This window comes from Stegodyphus dumicola, chromosome 8 (genome assembly GCF_044657685.1).
Source record: "Stegodyphus dumicola isolate Sdum_Otavi_A_Nest chromosome 8, ASM4465768v1".
NCBI lineage: Eukaryota > Metazoa > Arthropoda > Arachnida > Araneae > Eresidae > Stegodyphus > Stegodyphus dumicola.
The window spans coordinates 8,501,125-8,522,410 of NC_140775.1; positions in this window are offsets into that span (position 1 = coordinate 8,501,125).

The window sequence follows — 21,286 nt, forward strand, 5'->3', positions numbered from 1 at the left end:
AATTTAATGATAATATTTCAGTTGAAAATATAGAAAATAAATAATAATAAGCCATACTAATTGTATTCGTTTGGCACCTAATAATAAATACAATTTATTTTTCCACTCATATTAATATTTAAATAATTTAACTTAAATCAAAATTCTGAACATTTTTAAATTTTCATTGCATAACAGTTTTCCCTTAACATATATCCCAAAATTTAAGTAAAAAAGAGGCACATTTCTGAAATCAGAAGACGGGAAATTGCTTCGTTCAGTCATCCTTTACCAGTAAAAGCTTAACTAATCTGCATACTCGGAAATTCCCGAATATTCCGGATAGTAACTGGAAAAAGAGGAGTGGGGGAGATTGTAGCCATTCTTTACATTTAAATTTAAGCTAGATAAATTATTTTGACATTTCGATATGTGCATCATATAAAAACCAACGGAACTGAGAAATATTCTGCTTAGAAAGCACAGTAAAACTCTTTTAAGTGTTCATAAACAAGTCTCAGACTGAACATCAAATTAATTATCAGTGCAAAATACCGCAAACGTTATTGCGCAATACGTGCGGCATAATTCTTCCATATGCGATATTACGCAATCGGAATCAACACCTGCCGGTTTTCGGAGAAAAAAGAACTAAATAAAGGAAAAGATCTAAACTACTATTAGTAATCTGGGGCGTTTCTGATTCTAATTTTCAACAGACTGTATTAAATTTCCGAAATAGAATCAATCTTCGCTTGGGTTGCGTAGACCGCAAAAACTTTTAGTCCTATTCAATCCAGATTGGACAGTGAAAAAAAAAAGTCCGCTGCTTCAATATTAGAGATTTTGAGGAGAAACTACCAATCTCCGTACTGTATTATGTATTGGCAAAGAAAATGAATTATTTTGACTATTCGATTACTTTCCTTTTATTTAAGCCATTCCGAATATTATTCCTTAGAAAGCTAATCTGTGTAAAAACACACCCATTTTTGGAAGTTTATCTATACTTTAGCAGTTACTGCAACTTTATTATTATAAATATTCATACATATGCTCATAATATAAGCATAACGATCATAATAAACACGAATATGAACTGACCACGCGGAACGAGAATGCAAATTATTAAAATCTTGATAGAAATTCAAATGTGTGTAGTATTTGGGTGGGAGGAAAAGAATACCGAATGTATCAGAATTTTCTACGTGTTCGCAATTCTTTGGCCAATAGAACGACGTGCACCTGTCTCTACTCTCGCGCGCACCATAGGTTACGTTAATGCAGAGGAAAGGGGGGAAAGCTATTTTCGGGAGTATGATTCACAATCTGACGTTGCATATAAGGAAGAAAAGTTGTTTATTTAGTTTCGGCTTTGGTACGGGGGAAAATGTGCGTTCATTAAAAACTAAGGATTAAAAAAAAAGCACTAAAAGCAAAAAATAAGCACTAGAAACAAAAAATAAGGGCTTTAAAGAAAAAGTAAGCACCTATAAGGGGCTTTATATTTTATTTTCAAATATAAGGACTTATAAGCACTTGTAAGGACCACTACGAACCCTGTCCAACGTTGTACGAGTTCCATCTCTCCTGCCATTTCGAAGCGTTAAATTCGTGCTCCAGATTGAAGAAGCATATAGGAAAATTCTTTCAGTAACAACGATACCAAAGTTTTAAATAAGAGGAAGGTGCGCCCCGTGTAGGTCTGGAAACACGGTGTAGTGAGTTTATGAACTGTTTACTACGTTGTTGGAGATATTGGAGGTGTAGTACCCAGGACATTCGGCAATCTAGTATGATTCCTAGCTATTTAAATTGTGTAAAATAAGTGATTGATTTTAATTGGGGGGGAGGGTTCCTTCAGATGGGACGTCTTCATCCAATTAGCATAGCTTCGGTTTTTGTGGGTGAAATTTTAATTTTATGGGAAGTAGCCCAAGTTTGGAAATGGTCTAAATAGATTTGTGCATTGGTGGCTACATCTGAATGTCCAGGAACAATAGTAGGAAATCATCAGCATATGCGATGAGATCAACATCCTTCATTTCTGAAAACAAGGTAAGTAATGAGTTGGCCACAGTGATCCAGAATAAAAGTCCAAAGCAGTATCCCTGTGGGCAACCTCTGTTGATGCCCTTTATAACTGGGCCAGAGGCAGAAGTAATTTGCACTCGTCTATTATCTTAATAACTTGATATGAAATGTAGGAAATAGGGTGGACAGTTGAGGTCTTTAAAAGATTGATATACGTCTGGCCACCAGAGAGCATCAAAAGCACACTGGGTGTCCAGTGAAATGATAAGGAGTGCAAATCATTAGTTTTGTTACGTTCTAACACTGTGAGTAGGTGCTTTAGTGCTCTGTTGAAAAGTTTTTTTCTGAAGCCGTATTGATAGAGATGTAGAGTTTGTTGTGGATAGAAAATGATTAATGCATATTAAAATTGTTCGTTCTAAGAGTTTGCCAAAAGCTGGGTGTAGACAGATAGGTCTGTATGATAGTATTTCTGTGGGAGTTTTTGTCTTGTTTGAGAAATAGTACTGCCTCAGCTATTTTAGTTTCATTTGGGAAATGTTGAAATTTCCAACACGTATCAAGAAAGGCTGTGATTAATTTAGGGAAGTATGCAAAAATAATAAAAATGATGTCATTATCTAATAAGTCTGGTCCCGGAGCTTTACGGACATTCAGTGTGCGAATAATGTGTTGTAATTCATATTTTGTATGGGGTTTAATATTAGTTTCTGAATCAGATGTTAATGGCATTTGAAAATTTTTCCTTTGTTCAGCATGTTGTGGTTGGTCAGTCGATACTGAATCTTCCCCAATCACTTGTTGTAGAATGGTCTGATAGAAGTGTTCTGTTGTTGTTGAATTTGGTGATAATTTATGTGGGAGTCTGGTTGGTCGGAATAGCTTATCCACTGCCATTTTATAAACAAGTTCAAATGATTCTGTTACATAAGTACAATAGTTGCACCATGAACTATTTTTTGCTTTAGTGGTAGTGCATTTGTAAAGTGCCTGTTTACGTTTATAAGTTGTAAACAATGAAATTCGTTGGTGATCATCAGAACATGCTTGTGCTTGCCTATGCAATGCATGTAGTTTGCGACGTTTGGTGTAATTATGTGGTTTTTAAAATTTGAAACTTTTTAAACATATTTCGTAAATAGTTTTAGTAAAGTATTCATATGTGGAGTCTAAGTCAGTTGATGTTTTACAATTTTCAAATTCTGCTATCAGGTGCTGAACCATTGGTTCAAGTTGATTTATAAATTTAGAATGATTAGCTCCAACTATTTTGAAACGTTGGATATGTTGAAAGAAGATTGTGGTATTCAGTGTGACTGTAATCAGCTGATGGTCACTGAGACTTGGTATATCCGTCCGTACTTGCTAATCTGAAATACAAACCGATAAGGTTGTATTACTAAGAGTAAGATCAATCCAGCCCTCTGCATGAGAGGTCCAAAAGGTTGGACTGGAGTCTGGATTATTAATTAAAGACAGACTGTTAGATGCTGCAAAGTCTAGCACCCTGAAATTTCATTCATCATCTGTATGTGCTCCATCTGTGTGCACAAAGTGTTTGATGCGTTAAAGTCGCCTGCTATTAACCCCTTAACTGCCGCGGGCGTATATATACGCCATGCTCAGCCGATGCGTTAACTGCCCCAGGCGTATATATACGTCCTTCCAAACTGCTATCATTTGCTTTGCGCTGCTACACCTAAAATTATTCGCAAAGTTAACGCATCGGCTGCGCATCTGGGGGGCAGTTAACGCATCGGCTGAGCAAGGCGTATATATACGCCCGCGGCAGTTAAGGGGTTAAAAAGTGTGTGTTTAGTCTAATTGATGAGAAAGGTGAATCCAGTTCAGAAAGTAATTTGTCTGTGTTTGCATGTGGTGGAAGGTAAATTGAAGAGACTATTAAAGGCTTTTTTTTTTTTTTTTTTTTGTCTGTAAAATTGCTGAAACTGTGTGTTGTGATAAAGAGTGTGTATGGAAGTGATGTATTGAAAATAATTGCTGCGTGATTATCTTTGGATTGAAAAATTCCAAGAGTTTGGTTGACCTGTTGGTTAGTATAATATTCCTGAACAAATGCTATATCTATATTGTTTTCTACTAAAATCTGTGAAAAATGGTAGGTCACAGAAGCAGAACGTTTAGTTGTGAAAAGTAAAGAAACGTTTTTGTGAATAAGAATGGGGAGTTGTGTCCCTCTGAGAGAGGAAGTTGTATTAAACATGATCGAAAAATTTATTTTCTATAACAAAATCTCATTAGATTTTTTAAATATTCTTTGTAAGTAGGACAGAGGTTAGAAGACACTTGATATGAAGTGACCCAAATTGGCCCATATACAGTTAATACACCGCGGAGGAGCAGTACAATTTTATTGTGAATGTTGCTCTGAACAGTTGGAACACGCTGGTAAAACTTTACAAGTTGAGTTAAGGTGGGAAAATGACTGGCAATTTCTACAACGTATAATTTTTATAAATGGACGAATAAATACATGTACTGAAGCAATATTGACACTGCCTTTTATAAGTAAGAGTTGTGCCGATTATTTTTCTGTTTCTATTATCTAATTAAGAATATTATTCAAACATTTAGTATATCGTTGTTAGTGGAGTTTGTCCTCTGTTATATTTGGAAAGTTAAAAGAAATTGCCTAATTAAATAATGTTCCTCTAGGGAGTCTGGTACACCGTAGACCAAGATTGTTGAGTGTGGTGGTCCTGGATTATGAAATGTAATTGTATTCAAGAGACTGGAGTTTACTGTCAATAATTCTCTTAAAACGATTGTGTTTGATCCACACAACAAACCAAAAGGTCACCTTTTAATGTTCATCGAATCTCGCGAAAATCAAGAACAAATTGTTCACGACCCAATGCTTGTGTCAATTGTGTTCTAAGTGCTTGTGGAGATAGTGAATCCTTTGAGGACAAAAGTAATGTGAAATCTGTATTTTGTCCTGGTGGTGCAAGTTCAGAGTTATTAATTGTATTCGTACGATTGAATATACGTAGTCTTCATGATGTTTTCTTTGACTTTTCGAAAAGTGTTTGTGTAAATGCGGAGTTAATAAATGTTGTCGATACAGATTTGAGTTGTTCCCAAATTTCTTGTGTTTTTTAAAATTAGACAATTAGAGTCTCTTGGATGCAGCGATACAAAATTCGGAAGTGTTGTTAATGCAAAAGATACTTGCTGAGTGTTATTGGTAATACGAACAGGAGATTGTGTGGGAGGAATACGCGAATCCGTGTTCTTTTGATTAACAAGCTTGTTAGCAGAGTGAGAATCTGAAAGAGTTATTAAGTCTGTTGTTTGTGAAGTACAAGTAGGTCTTATGGTGTGGAAATTAGGTGTAGGAGGATGAATGAAATGTTCTGAAGGGGAAGTACAAATTGAATCTACTGCTGAGTTACCAGTTTGTGTAAATTGTGAGGTTCAAAATATAGTTCTCTGGGACAGTGGAAGTACTATGTGCTTGAGCTGGATTGCTATCTGTGCTCACTGTAGACGGAAGATTTGGAGGATTAGAAATAGTATTGATGGTTAAGTGGTCGTAAAGAGGCAATTTCTCCATGAAGACCTAGAAGCTCCTGTGTGAATCATTTTTCAAGTGAACTCACGGCTGAAAATTCTAAAAGCTTGGTTTCTTGTTCAAATAAAATATTTCGTATATCTGATAAATATTCGCTCAATGTTTGCAGATCCAAAGATGAAAGTTTATGCTTGCCACATTGTCATTCGAGGTGACACAAGATGTTGTTAAAAGAAGTGTTAACCCTGGCCACTCACGTGGAAATAAGATTGAGAACAGTGTGTGCAAGGTCAGTATTTAAATTATGATTGTCTACATGAAAAAATTCTGAAGTACAAATAGGTGATGCTGAAACTAACTCAGACTCAGTAACCGTATTATTCAGTAAAGAAGGTCTATGTTGAATTTGAGCGAGTTTGAATGTTTCAGAGTCTACAAATTCTGTGTTTGTAGAGGAATTCAATGGTGCTAATTGTGGATGTGGGTTAATATCATCCAGGAGAACAATTGAATCAAGGTCTAGTTTTAGAATGTCAATTTTCGAATAGTCTATTTTAGAGATGGGTATTGGTGGGTCATTTAGGTGTGTATCTTCTATATGAAAATCCTTTTGTAAGAAGCACAGAAACTGGAGGTTTGTAAACAATATTGTACTTACCTGAGTACAAATAAAGTTTGAAATTAATGATAAGAAGTTAGTTCTTTCCTGCAATTAATGTTAATACAGAAAAACCTGTATTGAACTGTTCTCTGACTTTATAGTCAAAGAAACAAAATTAGATAACATTACTAGCAAAGTTATGATATTCTGAAAAGAACCAGGAAAACAAAAATTACCAAATAACTAATTAATTTTAATAATTATGAAAAATTTGTAATTGAACATAGAGTAAGAAGTGTGAGGTGAATATAAAGAAGGTAAAAAGAATTTACCTAGATTAATGAATTCAAAGTGAAATAGATTGCCGAATTAACATTATGTCTATGGTGGATAACGAGGAAAGAAACAACTCCAGTGAATAGTACATAATTAAAAGACATTCTTTAATATTTCAGTGAAATGAATCAAAATCAAATTAGATAATACTCTTAATAATGAGTGGCAATAGCCTTAGTGACATAGGTAGTGTCCCTTAAGAAATAAGGTAGGTTAAAGCTGGGAAACGCAAATTTTAACTTCAGGAGGATTATAATTAAAAATTTAAGTTTCAAAACGCTATAAAAAAAGAACCACTGATGAATATGATGTCATTTTTGAAAGGAATGCATGCCTTTAATTCCACTAAATTTGCAATTGGAGCACGGAACACAATGTCCTTCAGATATCCCCACAGCCAGAAGTCACGCAGAGTAAGATCAGGCAATCAGGACGGCCAGGCTGTAGGGAAATGACGGCTGATAATTCGAGCATTTCCGAAATGGCACCACAGCAGCTGCTTCATGGGATGTGCAATGTACGGAGGAATGCCATCGTGTATAAAAATTATTTCATCGACACATCCACGCTGTTGCAGAGCTGGAAGAGATGTAAACCTCTGACCAGTGACGGTTGCGGTAACAGGATCGGAAGCACCCGTCTGCTTGAAAAAATATGGCTGTAGGACGAATGATGTCGTAAAGCCGCACCACACCATGACCTTTTCAGGATGAAGTGGTACGGGGTGGGTTGCCAGTGGATTTTCTATTGCCCATATTCAACAATTCTGGGTATTGACATGCCCTGTCAGATGGAAATGGACTTTATCTGTCCACAAAATTTTCCACGGCCATTCATTATCCACTTCTGAATTCTAACGCAAACGTCTCCCTTACTGCCAGGTCAGACGGAAGCAATTCCTGCACATGGCAAATTTTGTACGGATAGCATTGCAGGATGTTCCATACAATTTGCAGCACCACGCTCGTAGGCCTGTCCAATGTTCGGGCACTTCCTCGTGCACTGCACGCTTGCACACTGCCGGCCGAGCCCTCCTGTAATGCTCTGGCTACTTCTTCAACTACCGTTGAATGCACTCATTTTCTCCCTCTACCAGATTGCACATCAAACAAACCTGTCATTTTAAATTTTTGCATCATTTTCTTTAGATTCACAACACTCATTGGACCAACACCTTCTTTTATACCCTTCAGTGTCCTGAATTTTTGCATAGCTACTCTTGCATCATCATCACTCTAGTAATACAGCTTTATTAGTAGAGCACGGTCCTACAGTAAAACACCCATGGCGAATGTCCGAGATGCGAAATGAGGACCTGGCAGTTTTATAACACTGAAATTTAACTGACATTTTAATTTACATCTTCCGCTTACAGCTCCATCTGTTGCTAACTTTTGAAACTACATTTTTTCTTCTGCCATACGCTTCCCGCCTTCTTCAATAATATTCCTTTCAAATTTGACATTATTTTCATCAGTGGTTCTTTTTTTTATAGAGTTTTTAAACTTTAATTATAATCAACCTGTAAATAAACTGGAATTTAATTAAAGTTAAAATTGACAGAAAGGCCAAAAATTATTAATTTAAATTAATTTTTATGAGATTTGAGGAGAAACTTGGGGGGAGGGGGGGAAAACTTATCATTTAAACTGTTAATTTGAGAGAAATGAAAAGATCGCCAAATCAAAATGGTATCTAGAAATTGATTACACAAGTCCCAAAAATCAACTCAGTAAACAGTTTAGTGAACTTTAAAATTAAGTAAAGCACTTAAATCCTTCAGAGAATAATTTGATTGAAAAATGAGTGCAATACTTGGTTACTTGAATGGACACATTGCTATTATATGATGCAATACTAAAATTACTAAGTTATAAATGTCTTGCATTGATAGTAAATAATTATAACACAAGATGTTCTACTAATTAACAAATCAAAAGTAGAAGTAAAATTGACATATGAATATAAAATGAGCAGGCACTATTACATTGCACAAAAACCAGGAAATAATATATTTCTTGACAAATATTTAAAAGTAAAAAAGAAATCCAATTGTTGGTAAGCTATGACTAAAACTAGAAGGGACTGAACTTTTGGCGGAAAAAACCAAGTGCAAAGATACTGCCAAGATATCTTCCCACTTGTTTTCGCCTAGATTATTTAAATTGCAAATAAACGAATTTAAAAAGGATTTTAGTATTCAAACCAGCAAAAAAAAAATTGACTTACAAATTTAGTCAATTAAAAAGGAAAAAATGGTCCAGATAATCAAGTTAATAAGTAATTAAGATTTAGCTATTCACATAAAACATCGCAAACTGGAATCCACGTTGGATTTAGTAAATGTTAGAAATGACAATAAATTATAAACTGGAAAATACAAATTGAATAATTATTAAAGCTAAGTGTGTATTCAGTCCAAATTAATGAATGAAAAGATATATAATACTTTAAATTATAAAAATTCAGATTTGCAAAAACTTGTCACCAAGTCATAGCGAAGAACATAAACCTTGAAGTACAAACCTCAGCATTAGAATGGTAAGTTTTGTTATTTTCCATATATATATTAGTAATTCAGATTTCCAAATACGGGTTTTCATCTGCAGAGAACCCGTTGGCGCCGTTGCATTTTTACTCGCCAAACTCGCGGTTAATCGACGATGAGCTGAGCCGTAAATGTGATTTTTAGTGCATGTATATTCAGATTAGCAGAGAAAACAATATATTAAGCATATGGTAGTAAAAATTCACAGATAATAAGCATGTAGATGTAAAACTAATATGCAACATGTAGATGTAAATAAATTTGTATTAAATTCAAGTTAGCACAGGAAAGAATATATTAAGCATTTATAACGGAAATAAAAATTCATTTAAAAAATATAAATTAGTATTAATATACTGAAATTAACTGGGACATACGAAAAAATATTGTCTTAAATTCCAGTTAACATAGAAAACAATACATTCCTTACACCAGCAATGGTTTGCTGATTTTGATGACCATGGTGATGCATCAAACTATTCTGTTATCTTAGATAATCAATAATAATATTTTTATTTCAATTTAATCATCTATTTATGTCACACCTGCCATCCTCTGAAAGGTTTTGGGTTTAATCCTAGTATCCGGTGCACAGGGGATTTGGCTACTTTTGGATGAGCAGTAAAAACAGGACATACACGATGAGTAGTTAACGGGTCATTCAAAGAAAATATACAGTTAAACATAGTATATACTATGTATATAGTATATATGCTATGTGTGTATAATATATATATATATAGACATTCTTTGGATAATTTTCAAAGTCGCGCCAAGGCTGGGTATACTAGGATTTTACAGGTTACTGTTAGAAAAGCATTAACAATATATTATCTTGTTAAAATTTTACGCCATAAAAATTGATTTATTCTTATAATTTTATATGACAATAACCAATAACAAAAATAAAAGCATTACTTATTTAAAATGCACATGCACATTTTTGCGGCCTACGGAAACAAATTATTTTAGAGGTTGGAAACCTCATGGTTCTTAGAGCTGGTAATAATTAAGAGCACAACGTGAACAGCCGTGCTACAAATTAGCATTCACCCCTCCCGCCGTATTTCGTCCTTTCATCACGAACCGGCATCTATCTACGAAAATATTTCTATCTATTCGTTGTTAAAAAAATTCAGATAAAATAATAATAAATAAGAGAAGAATAATATAAATCTGCAAATGCGAACGACAGTGATAATTCAACACTAATTAGCTTTCCAATATACTCTAGTGTTTATTTTAAATCACTGAGAAACATACGAGATTTCAGTTTTAAATTCGTTCTGTTAATATTTCCAATACATTTCATCTAATAATTAATGTTTTGTGCTTTAATTTCATCATTGCATTAGAAAAAAAATTAATATTTGTTTCTCTATATATTATTCAAATGAATAATTAATCTAAAATTACCAACATTTTGTAATAAATGTGACAACTTGTATTATTTTATTGTATATCTGAAAGGAACCTGTTTAAATATAAATTATTTACATAATCTTTGGATGGAAAAACCATCATGTAATATATTTAAACAAAAGATCTACTAGAAGTTTTTTTTTAGTTTTTGCATGTTCAGAATTTTTAATGTGTATATAAGTTTGTTCTGAATAGTTTTGACAAATATATTGCACCCACACTAAATTTAAATAACAAATTTTTATCCTGTGAAATACACTCAAATTTTAATATGGATGAGCTGTTGTGAAGCTGAAAAGGTATTTTCATAAAATGCTAATATCAATTTAAGGCTTAAAAATGACTTCAAAGATGGATTCATCGCTTTTCTAGTGTAGATACGAGCCAGTTTCCCCCCGAAAGTCTTTCACAAAGACATCCATCATTTTAGGTTAATTGCCCTTACGTGCTATAATCAAATAAATTAAACCAAGCTTTCTTACTTATTATTATAAATCCTGTTTTTTAAAGTTGTCAAGATTTTTGATGAATCGACAATGTAAACTATTCTGAAACATCTGGCAGCCCCAACAATGATGATTTACAGTTTGCTTATAATGAGGAGAGCTTCGAGGAGACCATGTGATCATATTTCTTCCCACCCAAACGTTAATAATTCATAATCACTCTGAATTCTCTCATCACAAGAAGAGCTCTCAGTATTCTATATGTTAATGAATTTTATTTATATTTTAATCTTAAAATTCTTAATTTACTGAGAAGTGAGGAAGATGCTTGCTATATCTTTCTTTCAAGAAATGCACATATTTTACATCACACCCGAATATGCAAAAATGGACATTCAATAAAATTTCACGTCAGTGAAAGCATTTAGAGGTGCAGCTTGAAAATTTGCTAATGAAATAAAAATACTGGTATATGTTTTAACAGCTGGTTTAGTGGTTTCAGAATACTGTTTGTAACAGCATAAAGTGGAAGAAACACTACAAAAATGTCACTATTCACTGAAACATTTTTACGAGAGAGATGTATTCTCTGCATATGATCCGCCAACCAAATATGTGAATAGGTGGCCCTGAAAAAATTTTGAACATAGCAGAAAATCTGTTTATACAGCAAAAAACCAAAACTGGCATAATTCTTCCATAATGCTGTATAAATGACAAGTGTGATGTATGGGTGATGCCAACCAACAAGATGTATAGAGGGCGCTAACTCTCAGTCTAGAGATGCGCCAAAAGTTTAGTTTCCAAGAGGGAGACCGACAAATAGGTCATATCGAAGTCTCGTGGGAGCCATTAATGAAACCAAAATTCACTTTTATTACTTTATATATTTCAGTTATTAGTATTGTAGTTTAGTATTAGTTTTGTGTTTGTGAAATGAATGTTTAAAAATACAAGAAGGTGGAGTTATTTCTCTATGAGGCAGTGGATGAAGAAAGGGATGATATCACATGCTCTCTTTCGAGAACCAGAGCTTTAGATGACGGTAGAGAAACTTCAAGAGAAGCAGGTAGGAAGCTTTTGATTTTATTTACTCAAAGTATAGATGTATTGAAGATATATATATGTGTGTAAGATATATATTAATTAAAATGTATAAGAATACTAAGAAAGAAGACTTAGTAAACCTTCTTGGTGAAATTGAAGATACACAAACTGTTGGTTAAACAGTGGTTCAACTAAAAGGTAAAATTGAGGACAGTAAAATATTTAAAGATGATCCCGAATTTGTAATTGGATTATTAAACTCAATAGTTGAGGAAAGAAAAATTAGAGAAGAAAATGAAATAAAAGCTAGGGATACACAGTTAGCCTTAGAAGCTCAAAAGGTTGAACTTGAAAAATTAAAATTAGCGCAGCTAGAGAAAGAATTAGAATTAGAAAAAGTTAGAAGTCAGAATACAGTTAAAGATGGATCTCGCGCAGATAAAGACATGATTACAGGTTCGGGAAATTATTTAGAAAATTTGATAAAGAGTGTTAAAACGTTAACTATTCCTGTTCCAGGAAGATCGGAAAATTTCAATTTGTTTTTTCAAACATTAGAGAGAGCATTCATAACTAAAAATGTACCACAGGAGCTCAAATCCGAAATTTTGATTAACATTTTAGGGGATAAGGCAACAAATATATTATTTTACACTAATGATGAAGAACTAAAACGTTATGAAACCATTAAAAAACTAGTATTAAAAGAATATCAGCCAACTGCTTATGAATGTTTAATGAATTTCCGAAGAGCACGATGCGATCCTAAAGAGTCACATGTTCAGTTTGCTTCTAGACTGTCTGCAAATTTCCAGTATTACTGTCAGTTACGTGAAGTTAATGACTTTGATGCACTTTGTCAACTAATGATTTCCGACAAACGTTTCCAAACGTTAGACAAAGAAACGGCAATTTACATTAAAATTAAAACAGGAGAAAATTGGTTAAAACCTAAGGATTTAGCTAAAGAAGTTGACTTGTATTTTGTAAACAAAGGCAAATCATTAAAAGAAACCACTTTTAACACTAATGAAAACATAGCTAAATCGTCCCACTCTTCAAGAGAATCGAAATATATTCCGCCTCATATGAGAAGCAACATAAAATAAAAATAAATATCCACCCAAAGACTGTTACATATGTGGAAAATTAACGCATCTCGCTAAATCTTGTCCACAAAGAAACAAATCGGTAACACAAAACCCTCCTCTAAAAAAAGAAACACCAGAGAAAAATACTAGTGATAAAGTAATAGCAAAATTCGGATCTTCATGCTTGTCAAATGAAAGTTTTACGCAACCATTGCAAAAGGTAAATATTTGCGTTGCAGGTAATGAAATCCAAGCCATAATTGATTCAGGTGTTGAAATTTCTGTTATAAATCCGAAACACATATCAAATTTCTCTATTGAGAACAACTGTAATATTGACCTAATTTCTGCATTCGGAGAAACCATATCAGCTAAAGTGGCTAGAATTCCTCTATCATCCATCAAAAATACTGATCCATCAAAATACTATCCATCAAAAATACTGATAATCCTAATTTATTGAAACCTGTCGAAATATTAGTAGCTTTAACAGAAAAACTTCATATTCCCTGTGTAATTACTCCAAATGCTTATGATTTATTGACCTCTGAATCTCATCTGCTTAGCGCGAATCGTGATTGCGACACAGTGTCTCCACCGTCATCAGTCAAAACAATTCGAAGGCGAAAGCGGAGCTGATTTATTTATGACAGGAGGAGAGCAAGATTTAGTCATAAGTTGCATTCAGGGTGAAAACGAAAGCGGAGTGGGTCAACATTCAGATGCCAGTATTTTTAAACAGCAGCAAAGGGAATGCGAGATATTACGCAATATCTATAAAGACGCGCAAAGAAATAAAAATAAATATTTTTTTATGGTTGACTTGATTTATCATACTGAAAGAATTTCCGAAGAACAAGTTAGTCAATTGGTATTACCTAAAGTTAGAAGGGAACAAATTTTAAAATTAGCTCATGAATCTATTTTTGCAAATCATTTAGGGATGAGAAAAACAAAAGAAAGGATTCGTTATTCATTTTATTGGCCAAACATGTCACGAGATATTGAAGAATATTGTAAAACTTGTAAGGAATGTCAATTACAAAGTAGAGAAAGAACTAACGATCGTATACTCATAGTTCCAGTTCAGAGGCCTGAATTTCCATTTGACACAGTGAATGTAGATATAATCGGTCCAATTGAACCTCCATCAGCACGTAAACACAAATATGTACTATGTTTAGTCGACCAACATTCTAGGTGGCCAGAAGCTGTCCCTTTGAGAACTATTACAGCAAAATCAACATGCGACGCATTATTAGAAATCTTTATGAGAACGGGCATACCTCGGGTAATAGCTAGCAATCAAGGTACCAATTTTGTTGCAGAATTAATACAAGAATTCCATGCCAGATTAGGAGCAAGTCCTAGATTTGCAACACCGGGACATCCACAAAGTTCGGGATTAGTTGAACAGTATAACCAAGTTCTAAAACGTATGCTTCATCATATCATTAGAAATGACTCTAAAAATTGGGACAAACATATACCATACCTGTTATTCGCTTACTGCGAAATTCCAAATTGTACTATGGGAGTATCCCCATTTAAATTAATGTATGGAAGAGAGGCCAGAGGTCCGTTGTCAGTATTAAAATCTTCATGGTCAGGAGAAATTCCATTACCAATAAAATTGGGTAAAAGTGCTGTTGATTATCTACAGGAACTAAAAATGAATTTAGAAATAGCAGCAGAACAAGCATCTATAACTGCAGAATTGAAACAAGGTGCATATGCAAGATATGCTAATCGAAGGGCTATATATAAAGAATTCAACCCTGGAGATCAAGTGTACCTGCTGAATCCAGATTCCAGTAATAAATTATATGCCAGATGGATACTGATAACATAGCTAAATAGCACCTGCAGAAATAGTATCTCGTTGTAATCCAGATTCTTACAGAGTCAGACTGACAGATGGTACAATAAGAAGGGTACATGTAAATAAAATTAGAAAATTTAATCCAAAAGTACAGGCAGTAGGTGTAATATTTGAGAACAAAGAAGAACTAGGAGAAGTCCATCCCACACCCAGTGTGAGTGACAAGTCCGATCATTTTCATCTTAGTGAAGTAGATTTAAGCCATTTAGATGATGATAAAAGGAATGAAATGATGAACTTGTTAAGAAAATATGAAAACTTATTTATAAATAAGGTACAAATTGCCAAAGTAGGGGAACATAAAATAAGATTAAATGACAATGAAAGGAAGAAGCCATATGTTTATCGAATTCCAGAAGCATTGAAGCCTCAAGTAGATACACAAATCGAAGAAATGTTGTCAATGGGATTGATTGAAGTAACCAACGCTGAAATTTCGTACCCTATTGTATGCGTTATGAAGAAAGACGGTAATCTTCGCCTTTGCGTTGACTTTAGATCCCTTAATGCAGTAATGAAACCAGATGACTTCCCTATGGAAAATCCTAAAGAGCTCTTATTCTACATTGGAAAAGCCAAAGTCATATCCAGCATAGATTTACTCAAAGGCTATTGGGCCATACCATTAGAAAGAGAGAGTCAAAAATTCGCATGTTTCAAGACACATCGAGCTCAGTATCAATTTAAAGTCATGCCTTTCGGGCTACGCAACGCCACTGCAACATTTCAGAGAGTGATGAACCAGGCCCTTGCTAAATACAAAGATTTTGCTCGAGCCTACGTCGATGACATAGCTGTTTATTCAAATAATTGGAATGAACATTTAGTACATCTTGACACCATTTTTTCAAAACTGTTAGAACTACAGTTTTTCGTAAATCTCAAGAAATGTTCCTTCGCTAAAACTCATATTAAGTATCTAGGACATATCATCGGTTCCGGCAGTCATCGTACAGATCCAGAGAAAGTGGAGGCTATTCAGAAATTAGCTAGACCTCAAACAAAAAAACAATTGAAAAGCATTCTAGGCCTATGTAATTATTACAGAGATTACATTCCACATTACGCCAAAACAGCTTATCCATTAACCGAGCTCACCAAAAGAAGAAGTCCTGAAGAGCTGTGCTGGACAGAGAAACACGACGAAACATTCGTTAAATTGAAGAAATGCCTAATGGAAGCACCTAGTCTTTATACCCCTGTTCTAGGGTTACCTTTTATAATTCAATGTGATGCATCTTTAACAGGTGTTGGAGCCTGCTTATCTCAAAGGAAAAACGAAAAGTTTTACCCGATTAGTTACGCCAGCCAGAAACTTACCAAAACACAACAAGCATGGCCAACTATCGAGAGGGAAGCTTTTGCTGTTATTTGGAGCTTGAAAAAGTTTGAAACTTGGATTTTTTGGATCACCCGTGGAACTGATAACTGATCACAATCCGTTAACTTTCATCACAAAGAATGCACCACAATCTTCTAAGTTACAGAGATGGGCTTTAGCATTACAAAAGTATGATACTACAATTCACATTGCCCAGGTGCTAAGTTAAGCAATGCTGATGCGTTGTCTAGACTAGAGACTATTAAGTGACTTACGTGAAAAAAAGAACTTTTCATAGACATTTATGAACTCTTAATATTATTATTTTTTTTGTGTGTATTTCTTTTTCAGCTACTCTCCCAGAGACTTTTAAGTATATCATAGACACTTTAAATATTCTATTGCATTAGAATTGTTTGAATACTAAATTTTAATCATTTATATATTACGGTTTTAGAAGAAGTCTTGTAGTAGGTGTAGAACTAACCTGTATAAGTATTGTGTTATATATCTTTCAATTTCAGTATCGATTGATTTGTAGACTTTAGTAGGTAAGTAACTCTTTTTTTTTGACGTCACCATAATTTGTCATATTTCAATAGGCTTTCACCCTATTTCAATCTTGGATGGGGGGTGTGATGTATGGGTGACGCCAACCAACAAGTTGTATAGAGGGTGCTAACTCTCAGTCTAGAGAGGCCCAAAAAGTTTAGTTTCCAAGGGGGAGACCGACAAATAGGTCATATGGAAGGCTCGTGGGAGCCATTAATGAAACCAAAATTCACTTTTATTACTTTATATATTTCAGTTATTAATATTGTAGTTTAGTATTAGTTTTGTGTTTGTGAAATAAATGTTTAAAAATACAAGAAGGTGGAGTTATTTCTCTATGAGGCAGTGGATGAAGAAAGGGATGATATCACAACAAGTTATGCCAAAAAACTGAAAAATTCTTTCTCGCTCAGTTTCTAAATAGAGAGCCATCCACACTCAGGCCAAAAGTTGTCGACCATCTACAAGAGGGAGTGACAATTTATTCAAGCTTCTGGTGAGAATATAAAAGACAAGAACTGGTAAATACCAGCTTACAGATATTTTTCTGTGGACAATAAATTTCATTTTCTTGACCCAACAACAGCTGCTCATATATAAAATATAGAAAGACTGTGGAGCTTCGCTAAGTGGTGGAGTAAAAATCGAAGAGGCACGTTTCACTATCATCAAGAATCTTACTTTGCAGAATTAATATAGCAAAAATTTTTGAGACCTTGGAATGCTTCTTGCCATATTAAAAGCAATTGAGGAAGCAGAGCAGTAACAAAGTGTACATGAGACATGAAGTTGGCAATAATTCTGATGCCAGCTTGATGTTTAAAAAAAATGGAAGCTGCAATACTAAAGAAGTATTATAACATTTTTAAAACTAAGGTTCTGTTTATATTTCAGTTCCTTTCGTTGCCATATCAGTATGTTTTGATTTTGATGTCCTCCAATTATGAATGTCTTTTAATTTCCTTTTAAAATATAGAAATGTGTCATTACTCTGCATTACGTATGTTTTAGTTAATTTCATAAAACTCTACATTACACTTGGACTTGAAAATTTACTGATTTCTCCTCACAGGAAATTTCTAAATCTATAAATGTTTGAGCAGAAAGAGGTTGTGTTGAAGTAGGTAAAGGATATTTAACTGGTTGATAAGGGCATTATTTTAACAGCCACTGTATTGTCTATTAAACACATAATTTATCTATTTCTGTATAATATTTGGCACTGTTCCTTTATCAGGACCTAATTCAGAAATGTAGATATGTATGCATGTATATATGGATGTATGTGTTCATATATGCAAGTATGAATGTATGTGTATACACTCTTACGCATATATGTGTACATGCATACATTTGTTAATCCGGTACCGATAATAGAACAGTACCTAATATTTTGCCAGTTGATTTTTTTTTCGTACAACTCCACCCATAAGCCATGAGAATATATTGATGAAGCAACGCACCATGTCGTCAAGAAGCATTTACGTGGCAACCCATGATGTCACCAAAAATTATTTATTGTTCAACCCACGCATATGTATAGCATTCTCCCATATGGTTTTTCAGTAGCATGACTGCAGATTATGATCCCTCTAATGGGAATTTTAATGTTTTAGCCTAGTGGTGGACAGCATAGTGCAATTTTGTTTGTTTTCGTCAAAATCTCATATTTAGCCTTCTGCATGCATAGACTGTAATGTGGCTTGCTTTAAAGACATCATGCACCTCTTTCTTCTTTTTGTTTTTAGAATTTTAATAGCAAGTTTATAATATTCTCAGATGTTTCCTTTAAGTATATGTGTGATATAGAAAAAGGAGAACATAGAAAGACAAGTGGTAGTGGATAAATCGTTGCAATAGATATAATGTTTCTCTCCAATGATGCAAATGAGTTATTACAGTTAAAGGCCTAATGACCTTACAGGGTATGGATGTCTAGGAATACGAAACGATCAATAACACATATTACAGATAATGAGTAATTTTCTCTATAGTTTAAGAAATTTTTAAAAAATACCTTAAAATGTATGATTTACCATAATTGTGAAAACTGCTTTCAAATTTTAGGTTATTTTAATATGGTACAAGTACACAAGGGCTACATGCCTAAGGACAGGGATACCTTTGTGGAGAACTTTCTAAGCGAAACTAGCTCATATTCATGTTACACATGGAGAAAAACAACCATGCAGCTAGATCATTTGAATGTGTTCAAACCTAGGTTGAACTACCAGTGTTCAGTGGTCATAACTTCTCAGTGACTGGTGGGATCCATATTTAATGTGTATTAGCAATATTTTCCTGCAATGGAAATGGTTCACAATAAGCAATTGGTAAAACTGAGGAGTGTTGTTAGTTCAACCCAGTTTCAAATCCCAGTAAATGGATTGATTGTATGAGAGTTTGGAAGCGAGGAATTTATCTTATAAAAAGTATTCCACAAAGGCATTCTTCCTCTTAGGCAAATAGCTGTTCAGTCCTTTGTTATAATCTAAATAATACAGTGTTAATTTGTAAGTATAATTATGATCCAAACAGAACTGTATTCAATAATTTAAAATCTTAAAATTGTAATTTTAGAAAAAAGAATAGCTTGTTTATAGACTGTACCAATTGCGTTAATGGTAAAATCCTAGTATACGGTGCAGCCTTGGCGCGACTTTGAAAATTATCGCCAACACCAAAAATGATCCAAAGAACGTCTCTATATATATATACTATACACTATATACTATGTGTGTATATACATAGCATATATATTATATACATAGTATACACTATGTTTAACTATATATTTTCTTTGAATGACCCGTTAACTACTCATCGCAATGTCCGGTTTTTACTGCTCATCATAAAGTCGCCAAAAGTAGCCAAATCCCGTGTGCACCGGATACTAGGATTAAACCGCGTGAATAGCAAAGTACAGAATAATTTCTTTAAAACACGAGGTATCGTATTTCCCTTCAGAGTTTATACTCTATAAACACTAATGTAATAGTAATATTAAATACAGCAAAAGTTGCTTAGCAGTACATAACAAATCTTTCCAAGTTTACTCTACGTTATGAACTATCAAACAGAAGTATTTACAGAGAAGATAGTTCAAGCATAGTGCAACAAATTTTGAAGAGACCGATTGCCTGTATGATGCAAACTGTTTTGTTATATTATTTGATACAGGCTAGCCAAAACTAGGTCACAAAAGGAGATCTGTTTGGCATGTACAAACATATTACCTTTCTTATATACCACAAGGCACATTTTTTCAGAATTTGTGATAGTTAACTATAAATTTTTAAAACCCTAGTCCGACCTTGGCACCATATTAGCACCATTGCTGTAGAAGTACATGCCGGCCATCTTTCAAAGTATATGCCAGTTACCTCATTGTGGTTGCGATGCATGTGTTGTTGTTAGCGATAGTTTATTTGAACAGTTCTTATAAATGTTAAATATTATTCCTTATAAATATTCATTATTAAAATCATATTTTGTTCTCCACACTTTTATTTATTGAGTATTTAAATTTTCAAACAGTCATGGATTTATTTTCTGTTTTGTAGCTTTGAAAAATTAAAAAGAAAGATAAGAAAATGTATTGTTGCTGAAAATTCTGAAATAGCAAATTATATTATTGATTGGTTTGTTTATTTGTCTATTAAGATATAATTTATGTCCTTTAAAACAATTCTTTTCCTGCATGCTTATATATTTTTAGCAATATACCATTGCAAGTATCTTACTTCCTAATAATCTTTTTAACTAATGAAACTAATGCACGCATACTTGAGAATTAAAATAATAGTTTAATACTAAATCAAGTTCAGAAATATAGGTAGTACAGATGAATGCTGAAAACAAAGAAAGTAAGTTGAATGGTTGATTATGTAGAAAAAAATGCATTCCTAGCACTGCTACCTATTATTTCCCAATTTGGCAGAATCTGCATTTAGTTTGTCTTTCGTAAAGGAGCAGCCTATGCAATTTGCATATACTTTTTAATGATAACTTTTGATCTAATTCACATATAAATATGCTTTTGGTATAGAAATGCGCAGAATTTAAAGTCGCACAATTTTCTGGCGTACGACATTTTTGTAAAATAAAGATTTGATATTGAAAAATCGAAAAAACTGAAACTGTACGTACCACTGACGGGAATTGCCTGAAGAAGAATAATTTTGCATTTTTGAAGCTGTTGAATTCCATGTTGTAATAATGGCGTCTAAGGAATATGCACCAAGAAATCGAAATTTGTCGGTAATTTTTGTTTAAGTCATCGTAGGACAATAAATTTGGTACTGAAATAAAGATAAAATGTTCATGCATCATAAAAGAGAAGGTTTTTGTCGTTAATAAAGTCAAAAAAAAAAAAAAAAAAAAAAAAAAAAAAAAAACTAGTCGAAAATTCCGGAGACGCTTCTATCACGTCAGGTCGAAGGTGTAGTGGTGCATAGGTCAGCGCTAAATCCCCGAACAAAGAATGTCTAAC